This window comes from Chinchilla lanigera, unplaced genomic scaffold (genome assembly GCF_000276665.1).
Source record: "Chinchilla lanigera isolate Chin_1 unplaced genomic scaffold, ChiLan1.0 scaffold00042, whole genome shotgun sequence".
NCBI lineage: Eukaryota > Metazoa > Chordata > Mammalia > Rodentia > Chinchillidae > Chinchilla > Chinchilla lanigera.
The window spans coordinates 9561302-9575464 of NW_004955443.1; the positions used below are offsets into that span (position 1 = coordinate 9561302).

A 14163-nucleotide genomic window follows, 5' to 3' on the forward strand; every position below is an offset into this window, starting at 1 on the left:
AGAGTCTTCACCCAACACCTTCACGCCCACCCACCAGAGGTCAGTGGCCTTGCTGGTGATGGTCCCTACCCTGAGCTGTCTGGGTCTCCAACTCAATTCACTGTATTACATGAACACAACTGTTACCATGTCCTACTAAGTACCTGAGCAGTGCTCACCAAGTGGTCAAGGTCATAAAAGAATGAGAAATGAGAAAAAGAGACTGAAGGGGCCTACAGAGATTCCACAGTTCACTGAGGTACGCTGTCCTGGACTGGATCCTCGAAAAGGGGCCACGGTGGACAGAGTCTTCTTAGTACAGTACTAATAGTAAGTTCTTAGTTCTGATAAATGGAGCACAGCATGAAAGATGTTAACATCAGAGGAAGTCGACTGAAGCATGCATAGGAACACTCTGTACCATCTTTGCATCTCTTCTGTAAACCTTTTGTAAGATTACAGATCTTTTGTAAAATTCTTATAGAATAAGAACTTTTAAAAATTAATACCCTGGGGCTGGGGATATAGCTCTGTAGCACTGCACCTGCCTGGCAAGCTCGAGGTGCTATGTTTGATTCCTGGTACCAAAAAAAGAGAAGAACAAACCAAGAAAAAAGAAAAAAAGTGAGTACCCATAATACATTGTTTTACTATTATCATGATGAACTACAACCATGTATAATTAGACAAAAATGCACACATATCATGCACACGGGGAAATGTAAAGTTCTACATGGTCCAGAAGCCATCTGAAGTGTGGAAGTCTTGTGTGACCGAGTCCTTAACTCACAGCATCTGATGGCAGCCAACTCCAGGCAGACAGAATCAGAAGTGAATGAAGTGGTGGACACTAGCTGGTGTCCGGAGTGGGAGGATCTGCTTGATGTGCAAAAGTCCCACATACTAGCTCTCAGAAGCAATGTGTTCCATATAGTAATATAATATGCTTAATCTATGTAGGACAAGGAGCTCTGAAGCCGTCTTCTGATGCTTCTGGGTGCAGGCCAGCAGCTGATGCTACTCGTGTTTTTTCAGATTCCATACCGGGGGAGGTTGGCACAGGCATACAAACGCTACCTCTGGCAGTCTCTCCTAGGCCCTTCTTTCTGTGTAAACTACCAGTGTCCTGTTCTAAGACACCACTGTCGCCTTCTCACAGCAATCACTGCAATATCTTGTCACCTCATCCACTCGTGTCTCCTTCCAAGACATTTGCCACACATAAGTCATAGCGTCTTTTCAGGCCACAAACCTGAATCACTGTCATTCCCTCTCCACAAAACTTTTCAGAGGTGTGCAATGCCCTCAGGATATTTAGCAACATATAATAACAGATATGATGGCAAGAGTAGCAAACTTACATAGAGCTTCTTATATACCGGAGACTGACATTACATGTACAATTGACCTTCATTAACTGTGGATTCTGTGTTTATGAATTCAATCAGTTGATCAAATTTATTAGTAACCCAAACCCACAGTGCTTGTGTGGTCATTCCTGGGTGTATGCAGAGTGGTAAAAACTGTGCGTCACCTGAGGTGAGTGTTCCTACCTAAGCTCAAACAAGGCCACTGATTGTCTGCCTCCTTGCTTTAGCTCTTATATTCTAAATGTCTTTTTGTGATCTATTTATTGCCATTCTTTTGTGCATTTTGACTCTTTTTCCCTCCTTCCTTTCTATTTTTTTGGTGGTTTCACTCTTTAAAAGGTCCTAAGCCTACTGCTAAAGTGCTACCCAGACGTCCTTGGTAGGAAGGCTGTGGTGTGCCTTGCAGAGAAAATGTGTGTGTTAGATAACTTTATTCAGGTGTGAGATATGGTGCTGTTAGCTCTGAACTCACTGTCAGTTAATTAACAACATATTTTTAACTAAGGTACATGAAGTAGAAACACATATAAAATGAGGTGATATACTGATTGGCTGATGAAAATGTGATATGGGACTCACAGGAACTTGTGTCTATATTCCCCTGGGACAGTGGCTCCATATTCACTACCTCATTGTTTGAGCAAACTTTATAGAACACAACCATAGTACATTGTGAGTACTGACTGCAGTAACTCACTTAGAATTTGTACAATCTTATAAAATAAGGTACAGGTACACACAACCCTCTAGCATATCATCTCATTTCTATTCTTAGCCAGACTGGCCTTCTTTTCAATCTTTAAATGTAAGTGTCTTTCCAGGACAGGATAGACAACTATATTAAGGACCTCCCTAATTTTCATTAAAGATATCAATATAGAAAAAAAAAAAGACATCTTTTTCCCCAAAAAAGAATCAAGGACTTTTCATTGACTATTTCCTTTGCCTTTTGACCTCAGTTTCAACCCCTATCACCCTGCCCCCATGCTACCTTTTATCTTGGCTTCTTGGCATCCCTTAAATAGCTTATTGAATTAATTGTTTAATGTGAGTCCTGGGGCCAAAGTTCCTCATGAGGTTAGAAAGAAGGGGGGAAAACCCAGAGCCCTAATTTGGTATCTTTGAGCATCAGAAACTTGGAGCACTGAGAGATGGTGTCCTGTGTTGTACAAGTATCTACAGTTTGCAGAGAGTGCCATGGGCCAGGATGTGGCTGTGGAAGGAGATGGAAATGTAGCTGAGAATGACTAAGTGCAGAAAGTCAAGAAGGCTTTGAGCCTGGGGTACTAAATAATACAGAGTAGCTGGGAAGTGCCCAAAGCGTAGCGACAACCAGAGAAAAGGGCAGAACAGGCAGATGACAGTGAGCTCCCAAAGGGAGATGAGGCTTCGCACAAAGGAGGCAGTGCAAGGGTTTGGAAATTGCAAAGGGGAACAAAGATAATGTGTCCACTGCCTTTGAGGGGTACATAGGGCTGGGGGCAGACTACAGCTACTGGAGTAAAACACATAAGAGATGGACATGATGAGGGTGGTGGGAGAACCAGAGAACTAAATGCAAGGAAAGTCTGTAATTCCACAACCTGATTCCTAAGCTTGAGAATACATCAGAGGGCTGGATATCATCGCCACAGTTTCTGATTAAAGAGATCCAGGGGGGAAACAGAGAAGCTGCATGTTATGGATTATGTCTAGGTGTCATCCCCTGAAGCCTCATTCGGTCATAGGATCTAGAACATGTGATGCTGGAATTGATTCATGGTGCAGAGCTAGGATCAAAGGCGCTAGGATTAAGGGTGTAAGTGCCACCCACCCTAAGTAGCCTGGATAAATGTAAGAGGCAGAAAGATCTGTGGTTCCCTTGTTGCTTTGCTACCTTCTGCCTGCCATGAACTGTTTCTCCTCTGTGATGCCCACCTGCCACGCCACTCTGCCATGGAAAACCTCTATAAACTGTGAGCTAAATCAACCTTTTCTCTTTTAACTTTGGGTATATTTTGTCTCAGCAATGAGAAAAACAAGACACTGCATTTCTAAAAAGGTCCTGGAGGAGGCTGCTGCTGCTGCTCCTAGAATGAGACTCAGTCTTCTGGGTCACAGTCTGTATGGTAGAACTTCCCAGATGCCTTGAGGGGGCAGACTGACTAAGGCCTTCAGCATGAAGATGTACACAGGCCATACCTCAATGCATGGGTTTTAGAATCATCTCCCCCAACAACAAATGTGAACAGAAAAGCACAGAAGTCAGTGTAAACCTGGGTGAGCCAGAAAGAAACAACCTTCAGGAAATGCTCTGTCCACTGGCTCAAATGTTTTAGGTGATAAAAACTGTATCATAAATGGACAGGGAATTTAATGGAAAGTGGAAAAGTATAAAGAATAGACTTTCTCGAAAGCATAGAAAAAGGAAATAGCTTACCGGTTGAGGAGATTGTCCATTAGGTTTCTCCAGCAGTTCAATTTGTCTTCCTGCAACAACAAAATGTTGAGACTTGAGGTCCGCATTTTACCTCCTTTTCACAGTGGGTCGCACTGGGAAGATGGGGGAAGATGGCAGTATCTTGTGTGGCACTGGGCTGGATGTGGGGGATGGGGTCTCTGGCCTACAACTGTGATCCAGTGAAGGCAAGCGGATGGAAATTTGTTAGGACTTCCTTGGCAGCCCAGCTCTGGACACTTAGCAATCAATTAACAATTAACCAACATTTCAGTGCTCCATTTGTAAAACAAGATTGTAATGATATTTAAATGGCACAGTAAGCTGTTTATCACATGTTGGAATTATTCAGTAACCCAAAGCTTTCTACTATGATCTGAATGTGGGTGTCTCTCCTTAAAATTCCTATGTAGAAACCTAATTCTTAATGTGATAGCACTAGAAGGTGGAAACTTTGGGAGGTGATATGATCATCAGGGTCTATGAACAGGACTGATGCACTTTTGAAAGAGACCCTAGGAAGGTCCCTTGGCCCTTAGGGCAAATGAGTGAAAAGATGGCCACTGAGGATTCAGCTCTCTTCAGAAAATAAATTTGCTTGTGCCTTGATCTTGACTGTCCAGACTTCAGAACTGTGAGAAATGTATTTTGTTGTCTATAAACCATCCACTAAGCTGGACATGGTGACACATGAGTTTAACTCCAGCACACATTCGAGTTGAGGCAAGAGGATTGCAAACTCAAGCCCAGCTTGTTCAATATAGCAACTTAGCAAGTCTGTCTCAAAAGAAAAAAGGTAGTGGATGTAGCTCAGTGTAAAGACCTTGGGTTCAATCTCTAGTACCACTAAAATGAACCAACCAATCAATCAATCGAACAAACAAAAACACATATCCATGGCATTTTGTAACAGCAGCCTGAATAGCTAAGATACTCTATCATTGCAGTCGTAAATAGTGTTGATAAATATTACATGACAATGTGGCTCTTCTCTGCTGGGTATAGCTTCAACTAAGCCAAGAAAGAGAAAAATTAAGGAATTTGCTACTTTTGGATATATCAAGCACAGTTTCAATGAGTAAATGTATAAATTTTCAATAAGATATATAACTTAGATATATGTCTTTGCTTATAATGAAAACAATTTGCAGTACCTATGATAAAGCAAATGTTCAGATTTTTAACAATTTCTTGGAGATTATTAGAATATTTTATATAAACACAATTTTTTTCCACTGCCAAGTATACTGGACACTGAGGTAATGAATGTATTCTCAAATTTACCATCCAGCATTGGAATGGTTACCTCCCTCCCTTACTCCCTTTACAATTTCATATTTTTGTTAGACACATCTTTTTACTTTTTTTGTTGTTTAATAACTCTTTAAACTCTAAAACATTGCTCAAATATCACATAATTCTACTGTATTATTCTTAATTTTTATCATAGAACTCAAATCCAATTCATACACTGATAATAAAAATATGAGAAGGCTGAGAGAGAAATTAGGGAAACCACATCTTTCACAATAGAATCTAAAAAGATGAAACAGGAATCAATCTAACAAAGGAAGTAACAGATCTGTACAGTGAAAATTATAATACTCTGAAAAAAGATGATATCCGAAAATGGAAAGATATTCCTTGCTCATGGATAGAAAGCACTAATATTGTGAAAATGGCCATATTCCCAAAATTGCTGTACAAATTCAATGCAATCCCAATTAACATACCATTAGTATACCTCACAGATCTAGAGAAAACATTCCTAAAATTCATCTGGAACCAGAAGAGGCCTAGAATAGCAAAAGCAATCCTGGGCAACAAAGGAAAGGCAGGAGGTATCACAATCCCTCATTTGAAATTGTACTACAAAGCTACTGTGATAAAATCAGCATGGTACTGGTAAAAAACAGACCTGAAGATCAATGGAACAGATTAGAAGATGCAGACACAACTACAGACACACTCAGTCACCTTATCTTTGACAAAGGGGCCAAACATGTTCACTGGAAGAAAGATAGCCTCTTTAATAAGTGGTGCTGGAAAAACTGGCTTTCCACATGTCAAAGACTAAACCTATATACATTCCTATTACCATGCACTAAACTAATGTCAAAATGGATCAAAGATCTAAATATTAAAACAGAAACACTAAATCTACTGGAAGAGAAAGTAGGTGGAAATCTTGAAGATATGGGAGTAGGCAGAGAGTTCATGAACAAAAACCAAACTGCACTGAAAATACTTCAAAGAATCAACAACTGAGATCTCACCTTATTGGAAAGTTTTTGCACATCGAAAAAAAAAAAAATCACCAGAGTAAAAAGAAAACTCATGAATTGGGAAAAAATTTTAGCCAACTGCCCTTCAAAGGACTTCTATCTAGAACATATACAGAATTAAGCAATATCAGACTCCCAAAATTCAAAACCCAATCCCAAAATGCCCATCTGAGATGAATACACACTTCTCAAGACATACTAGTGGTGAATAAATACATGAAAAAAATTTCAACATCATTAGCCATTCAAGAAATGCAAATTAAAACAACACTGAGATTCCATCTCACTCCAGAAACAAAGGCTATCATCAAGAAATCAACCAATAACAAATGCTGGAGGAGCTGTGGGGAAAAAGGAACACTTCTGCACTGCTGCTGGGAGTGTAGACTTGTGAAACCATTATAGAAATTAGTGTGGTGATTCCTCACAAAACTAGAATTAGAGGTCCTACTTAACCCAGCTATTCCCCTACTGGGTATTTTTCCAGAAGAACTGAAAGCATCATAACACAGTGATGTATGTGTACTCATGTTTATAGCAGCACAATTTGTCATAGCTAAATATTGGGTACAACCCAAATGTTCATTAACTGTGGAATGGATAAAAAAGATGTGGTATTTTTATACAATGGAGTATTACTCAGCTATAAAAAAAGATAAACTCAAGATTTTTGTAGGTAAATGGACCATACTCATAAGTGAAATAAATTGGATACACATATGTAAACATGATATTATTTCCCTGGTGTAGGAACCTGAAAAAGCAAATACAACCCAAAAGGTACAATAGCTATTGTGAAAGGGGAAAAAATTTCTCAAGAGGGAGGGAATGGCTGGGATGAGAGAAAGGAGAAAAGGAAGAAGGGAAAATATATATGTACATAGAAGGATAGCTGGGATAATTGTACTGCTGATGTCTATTGGTTTATTGAAAGGAACAGTTAACGCTTAAATATTTTTTTCTTGACCAATTTTGCATGCTTATGTCTGGTAATCTGAACAACTAGTTTTAAGTATTTTAATATTAAGACAATATGTAATATTGTCTTATAATGCAATCTTGTCTTAATATTAAGACAAGTATTTTAATATTAAGACAATATGCAATATAACAACTCTTGTTGAATTCCTACCATCTTACTTAGTGAAGCTTTGTATCATTTCTAGTGTTTTTTATTGCTTTTTATTCTCTTCAACTGTTTTATCAATCTTGCATTCTTATATCTAGTAATCTGGGCAACTTCGTTGAAGGTAACAATATGTAATATAACAACCATTGTTAATTCCGATTATCTTGTTTTGAAATCTTGTATCATTTTTATTGTTCTTGTGTTTTGTTTCTGTCTTTTTTTGTTATTTTGTTTCTCTTTAAAATAAAGTATGAGAAGGCCAAGTTCATGTCCATAGGGTGCCAGCCATCTAGCTGGAAAGGGAGTAAGAAGAGCTGACAAATAATTAAAATATTATGCAGGATACAAATAATGCCATAGGTGGGAAAAATCAGTAAAGTCCTTAGGAGGTTCAGTCCTGAGAGACTGCAGAAGGAGCGGCTTTGAGCTCATTCTGAGCTGAGCCGTGCAGAGACGACGCAGACGGGGAACTAATCATGCCAGGAGCCTTTTGGGCAGAGGAGGGATTGCGGCAAAGAGGAGGCAGGATCGGATGGGCTATTATTTATTTAACAAACAAATGACTCTGAACTCCTGCTTTGCGACAAGCCCGTGCTAGGTACCGGGAAGTGGCAGCGAAGGGCTGCTCTGTGGAGTGCCACAGGGTGGAATGGCAGCCTTGTATGCTGTTCTTGATTCTTGGTGTTCAAAGAGCAAAGCAGAGAGGAGATCAAGATGGGTGAAAACTTACTTGAAGGAGAGGAGGGAAGAGATAGAGCCGCAGGGCTTAGATGTCTGCATGAAGGGTGAAACAGGTCTGGGCAAAAGAAATAGAAGGAGGACAAAAAGGTCTCGGAGAGGAAGACCCAGCCCTGGGGAATCAGTGCTGCTCAGAGGAGAGGTGCAGTTCTCACAAGTGGACCCTCTGGTCCCTTCAGTTCTACTGCATCCCTGCAAGGCAAATGTGAAATGCGCCTCTATGGCCGTCCCTTTGTCTCCTCGGCATCAGACCCTGTTTTGCCTATCAGTGATGCAGCATGTCTGACAAGGCCTTAGCAGTCAGCTTCGGCAGGCCTACAGCTTCTAAGAGGAAGACCCTTGGAGGGCCTAATGTGACGTATCCAAGGTCACATAAGGGGTCAGTTGTGAGGATGAAGGAGGTGTTTCCTGGTCTCCTATCTCAGAAGAACTGATAATTTCACATAATCTTTGTTGCTGTCTGCAGTAAAGTACTGAACTGCTACGAGCTACTCTTAGACGTCTCCACACATAGTGAGATGCTGTAGAGCTGAGCAGAGTGTAACAGGGGAACAGACCACCTCCTTGCATCTAAGCCCTGCAGCTCTATCTCTTTCCTCTTCTCCACTCCTTCAAGTAAGTCTTCATCCATCTTCATCCACCATGGAACTTATCCTGTGGTCAGAAAACAGGTATTGGAGAGGCCAGTGATAAGGGCTTCATAGGATTGGGTGTGGCCACTCGGAGTTACAGGTGTGCCCCCACTGAAAGAACATTTACGCTAATATTCAAAACTTGAAATGGAGGAAATCTTGCAAAAATAGGTCTCATCTTGCCACTCCCCAGGGAGGAAGCGGTAAGTGGTTCTGTATGGCCTGCCAAGTCTCTGAGGTCCTCAGCTGAGCACTCAGGGCCTTCTCTAATAAGGCACAGAGTTTGCCTAGATGACCTCTGAAATTCTGGCTAATTCTACTTTCAGCCAATCTGAATTTTTTGCTTCTCTTTAAGCATGCTAATGCTCTCCTGTTCCTGGGCTTCTGTGCATATTGCTTCTTCCAGGTGGCATGCCTCCATTCCCATCAATAATTACACATGTCTACTTACCTTTCAAAACTTGTTTCACACAGCATTTCTTCCAGGAATTATTTTAAAAACTCCCAAGGCAAACGAAATGTAATTACTCTATTTAAATATTTTCTATGAAATCTTCAAGCTCTTGGAGAGCTCTGATCACTTTCTGGATTATCATAATTTACTTATATAATATTCCATGTCCCTTCCATTAGACTAGAACCTAGAGCAGGGCCATGGTAGAGCGGGGCCATGGTTATATCACTGTTCACACGTGTTGTATCTTCTGACATGACGACTCGCATGTAGGTGGCACAGTGCACGTCTTTTATTTTTTTATTTTTCGGTTTTTCTCCGGTACTGGGAACCGAACTCATGACCTTGCGCTTGCCAGGCAGGCGCTTTGCCGCTGAGCTAAATCCCCAGCCCCACGTCTTTTAAATATGTGGATTATTACTGATAATTTTAAGATGCCTAGTACCAATGTATTATACTATAGTTTAACAATGCCCATATTTTATCAAATAATGCGACAATACTCACGTATTCACTTGACTTTTAACATCTCTGGAATTGGAATCCATATTTTAATCATTGTCAAATCATGGTTACACTGGCAGATTTCTATATTCATGATACATAAGATAACATAAATGCTATAACTGATGACACCTAATATTTGATGTAATATGATATTGTATTTAATATTACATTGTAGTTCATCTCTGGAAAATATGCATAAATTTTCTTAAAAATGCCCTAAATTAAGCTACCTACTCTACGCAAATTATACAGAGAAGAGCAAAACATGACCAGTTTGTTCAAGAACCTTCTATCATGAAACTAAGAACACCCAGAGAAGGAAGGATATCATGAACTCCATGCACTATAATGACGATGTATCAAAATAACAATAATAACCATAACATACGATGTTTCAAGGAAATTCTGCTTTTTCCTGGAATGATTTTCTGAAAGCTAAACCTTTTAAAAAGGAGATATTTTGGGTATACACTGCCGGTGCTTTTGAAACATATATTTCCACACATGGAAATAAGCCTGCTGTTATGGTTTATGTCTATGTGTCCCCTCCAAAGCCTCATGCGACCATGGGGCAGGCTTTTAGAGTTGAATAATTGTGGGTGTGAGAGCTACACCCACCCTTGGGTGGATAGTTTGCATATGTAAGGGAGAGGAAAAGAGTGCTTGGGGGCATTCCTCCCCCATTCCTCCCTGGAGTGTGGTTTTTTGCTGTTGTTCTGCCATGTGCCACTCTGCCTTATAATCTGCCAAGTACGGACTGAAACTTCCATAAACTGTAAGTGAAATAAACCTTTCCTTCCTTAATTTTGGGTGTCAGGTATTTTGTCCCAGCAATGAGAAAAAAGTAACCAAGACACCTGCCTAATTTGCTTATTGGTCAAGCTGGCACTGACAGTGCATTGGCTTTCATATGGTGAGGGTCTGATTCCTTGCACAGTCAGGCAGCATGAAACATTGGGGGAGTTTGGGAGAAGCATCACTCCCAGTGTGATGGAGCTGCTAAGAAAGGCTTTATGAAAAAATAAGGCCATGAGAGAACATAGACATTAGAGGGGGCAGTGTTCATTAAGACAGAGCAAGAAAGAGTACAGACATGTGCAAAAGACAGTGAAGAGACTCATGCTGCAGGTTTTGGGGTGACAAGGTCAGGTTACTGGGGCCATTGAAAGTAGGACCAGAAAACTAAATGTGCAAATGACAGGATGAAAGTGATATGCTAGGAACTGTCACCTACTAATAGTAAGTTGAGAGAATTGAATTGGGTACAAAAAGACTTGGGGAGAGTTGACCATTTGGTGTAGCAATGAGAGGGGAAAAGTCTGGTGTACGGTGGTGGTGAAGAATCCAGAGGAAAGGACAAACTTAGAAAATCTTGTTGTTTGCACTGCTGGGGATTAAATCCAGTGCCTCACACACACCAGCAAGTGCTTCACCACTGACCCACACTCCCAGCCCTGGAAAACCATTTTCTCATGATTGTTTTGGTTTTCTGAGTAGCAATGATTTCCACTGCTCCTGGTTACTCTTAGCATGTTGGTTCACACATTTACTATATGTAGTGGCTTGCTGCCTTTTGAGCTGTTTCCTTATGCATAAAACAATGATGAGTTTATTTTTAAGCAAGTAGCTAGGGATGAGTGAAGGAACGTGGCAGAGTATTGAGCACTGTGGCACGATGTACATTCTCAATGTTGGCTCTGATCTTTACTCATCACTGCCGTCACTGCCGTCAACATCATTATCATCATCACCATCGTCAACATTTGTTCAGCTGGGGGGCTGGGGATTTAGCTCAGTGGCAAAGCGCCTGCCTGCCAAGTGCAAGGTCATGAGTTCGGTTTCCGGTACCGGAGAAAAACCAAAAAAAAAAAAAAACAAAAAACAAAAAACAAAAACATTTGTTCAGCTGGTTTTTGCCTTGCCACCAATGGAAATCCCTTGAATCCAGTGGACACATGTCTTTGTTTCTTTAAAAAGGAATACAAAGTAGGACTTCTAGATATTGATACCAAATTTGCAGTATAAAAAAGCCAGATCTCAACAAAAAGAAAAGAATTATGTGATCAAAGGAAGGGATTTCCTTCCTTCAGTTATTTAGGAGGCTGACGGATGGGAAGAATGGTGCTTCCACACACAGGGCATAGTTGGCGAGATGACCATGGGCAGCATTTGACAAATCAGATCCTGAGTCAGCATTTAGTAGAAATGATGGAAGGGAAGATGACAACAGAAATGTGGTAGTGGAACAAACATCCCATCACTTTCCTTTTTAAAAAGGCATAAACCCACCGGGAGAGGAAGAAAGCAGGTAAAAGTAGAAAGTGCACGGATGCGAAGTAACTGACCTAGGAAGCTGGAAGTTTGGAAAATGAAGCATTAGCTCTTGTTAGAGGGTGAAATCCTTAAATGTTTGAAAATTAAAGGGGAGCACTTTTGGGCCTGGTGGTACACACCTGTAATCCCACCACTTGGGAGGTTGAGGCAGAAAGATCACTGAGTTCCAGCCAAGCCTCAGCTGTCTGGCAAATTCAAGGCCAGCCTGAACCACACAGTACGATAGTGAGACCCTGTCTCAAAAAGAGAAAAAAAGATTTAGAAAATGTCTAAGAAGTTGGGCTCCTAAATCCCTTCTGCACTCCTAGCCTCGGATGGTTTCCACTCTCCATCTCAGCTGAAGAACATAGGTTTTGTGCCTGAAGATGGTAAAATAGGGTGTCTAGACCCAAAACACAGGAGAGGACTCAGAGGGAGGTGGCGGTTCCAGACCAAAACTGAGGAGACTGAGTGAAGCGGGTGCTGAGCTGAGGCCTTCAGCTCACCCCCTTCTGGGGACAGAAACAGCCACCCTCAAGTTGTCTCCCAGATGTCTGAGCAAAGTCTCTAACGCAAAGATAGAGACCGAAACCAACCAACAAACCAAAGCAAAACAACTAACAATGACTCCTGTCATTTGCATCTGAAAAGAACTGAAAGCTTTTTCTAAAGAAAGAGTCAGAAAATTACAACAGAAAAACTCTTGGAAATTAAAATATAAAAAATGCGTATCTCAGTAGAGAATCTGGAAGAAAAAGCTGAAGAAATACCTTTTTTAGCAAAAGAGATAAAGACACAGAAAACTGAACAAGTAGCAGTTTTAGAAAGACAACACACATGATGGGAGGATTCACTGATAAAATAACCGAAGGAAATTTCACATCACGGAAGGACATGAGTGAAAGGACAGCACTATCCACGTCAATGGATGAAAACAGAACTAGCACCAAGACATGTCATTGGCATCTTTGAGAACTGGGAGGAAGGTGAAGTTTCTACAGGTCTCCAGAAAGAAAAAGAGATCAAATATAAAGATCTGGGATCAGAATGGCTTTAGACTTGTTAAACACACATGCGCGCGCGCACACACACACACACATTTTAAACCTGGCCAAACTATCAATTATGTTTGATGACTGTAACCTTACTGGGTGACGAATTTTCTAGCTGCATTATAATCTTACGGGATCACCATCATATAGGTGATGCCTTACTGACCAGAACAATGTTATGTAGCATTGCATACAATAGAAAAGACAGCTCATTTTGATTAGAGAAGGTAAAAAGACTCTGGACAACTTCTGAAGAAATGAAATTGGGCTGGAGTGTAGCTCAGTGGTACAGCACTTGCCTAGCATCCACAAGACCCTGGGTTTGCCTGAGGGAAGGAGGGGGAGATGGAGAAGGGGAGGTGGAGAGGAAAAGAGGGAAGGGGAGAGGGAAAGGGTGGGGGAGGGGGAGAGGGTGGGGGAGAATGAGAACAGACAGACATAGACTAAAGTGCCTCAAACTTAGAAAAACTAAAGTGTCCCAAAGAGAGATTTATGTAATAGGGAAGGAATTTGGGACTGAATCAGTGATAAATATACAAAACACTCAGTAAATGAAAATTGAAAAAAGTTGTATAGAAAAGGAAATATAATTAGATTTTACTACCCATCGTTTAGTTGTGAAAAATGTTTACATAGTTACAATAAATGTGCACCTAAACAAAATTCGCTGATGGCAGCTTAGTGGGGAATGGGACCAACCCTTATGGGTAGGGGCAGGAGGTGGCAGCTGAATCATCTTCGATCACAGTGGAATATAATGCCTAAAACTGGAAAAAATGACCAAGAAATGTCTAGGAGTCTTCCTTTAGAGAATAGAATGTAAATACTGAAATAGCTCAAAAAGTAATTTTTTTTGAGGAAGAAAAAATGTGCTCATGGGGGAGGAATCTAAGCTGCATTTGAAGGTCTGGGAACAAGTTTGGTCTTAAAAGCAACGTCAAGAGAAGAAGGAAACTAGAGGACTGCAAGCAGCAACAACAACGCCTCTGAAAAAGCCAACACATCCATTCATTTAACTTGCCATTATTATTAAACAGCTACTGCTCTGGGCCAGGCCATGTGCTAATAAGTGATCATAGTGGGATGAATTAACAAGATACCAGTCTACTAAGGTGGGCAAAACAGAGAGTACTGCCAGCAAAGTACTATCAACCTTTCAGAATACTTTACAGTGCTCAGTCCAATATGATAACTGCTAGGCACATGTGGCAGTCTAAACTTAAATTATTCAGAAGTAAATAAAAGTCAAAGTTCACTTCCTCCATGA

At 40.7% G+C, this 14163-nt stretch overlaps 1 protein-coding gene across 1 annotated transcript in view; it reads right to left on the reverse strand.

Moving 5' to 3' along the window:
* LOC102010528 (chromosome unknown open reading frame, human C4orf19) overlaps window positions 1–14163 on the reverse strand; it is an 88437-nt gene that overhangs the window by 21255 nt on the left and 53019 nt on the right. The window contains exon 2 of the mRNA XM_005392012.2: window positions 3769–3818. The gene's annotated coding sequence lies outside the window, so the exon portion shown is untranslated. The remainder of the gene's footprint in view (window positions 1–3768; window positions 3819–14163) is intronic.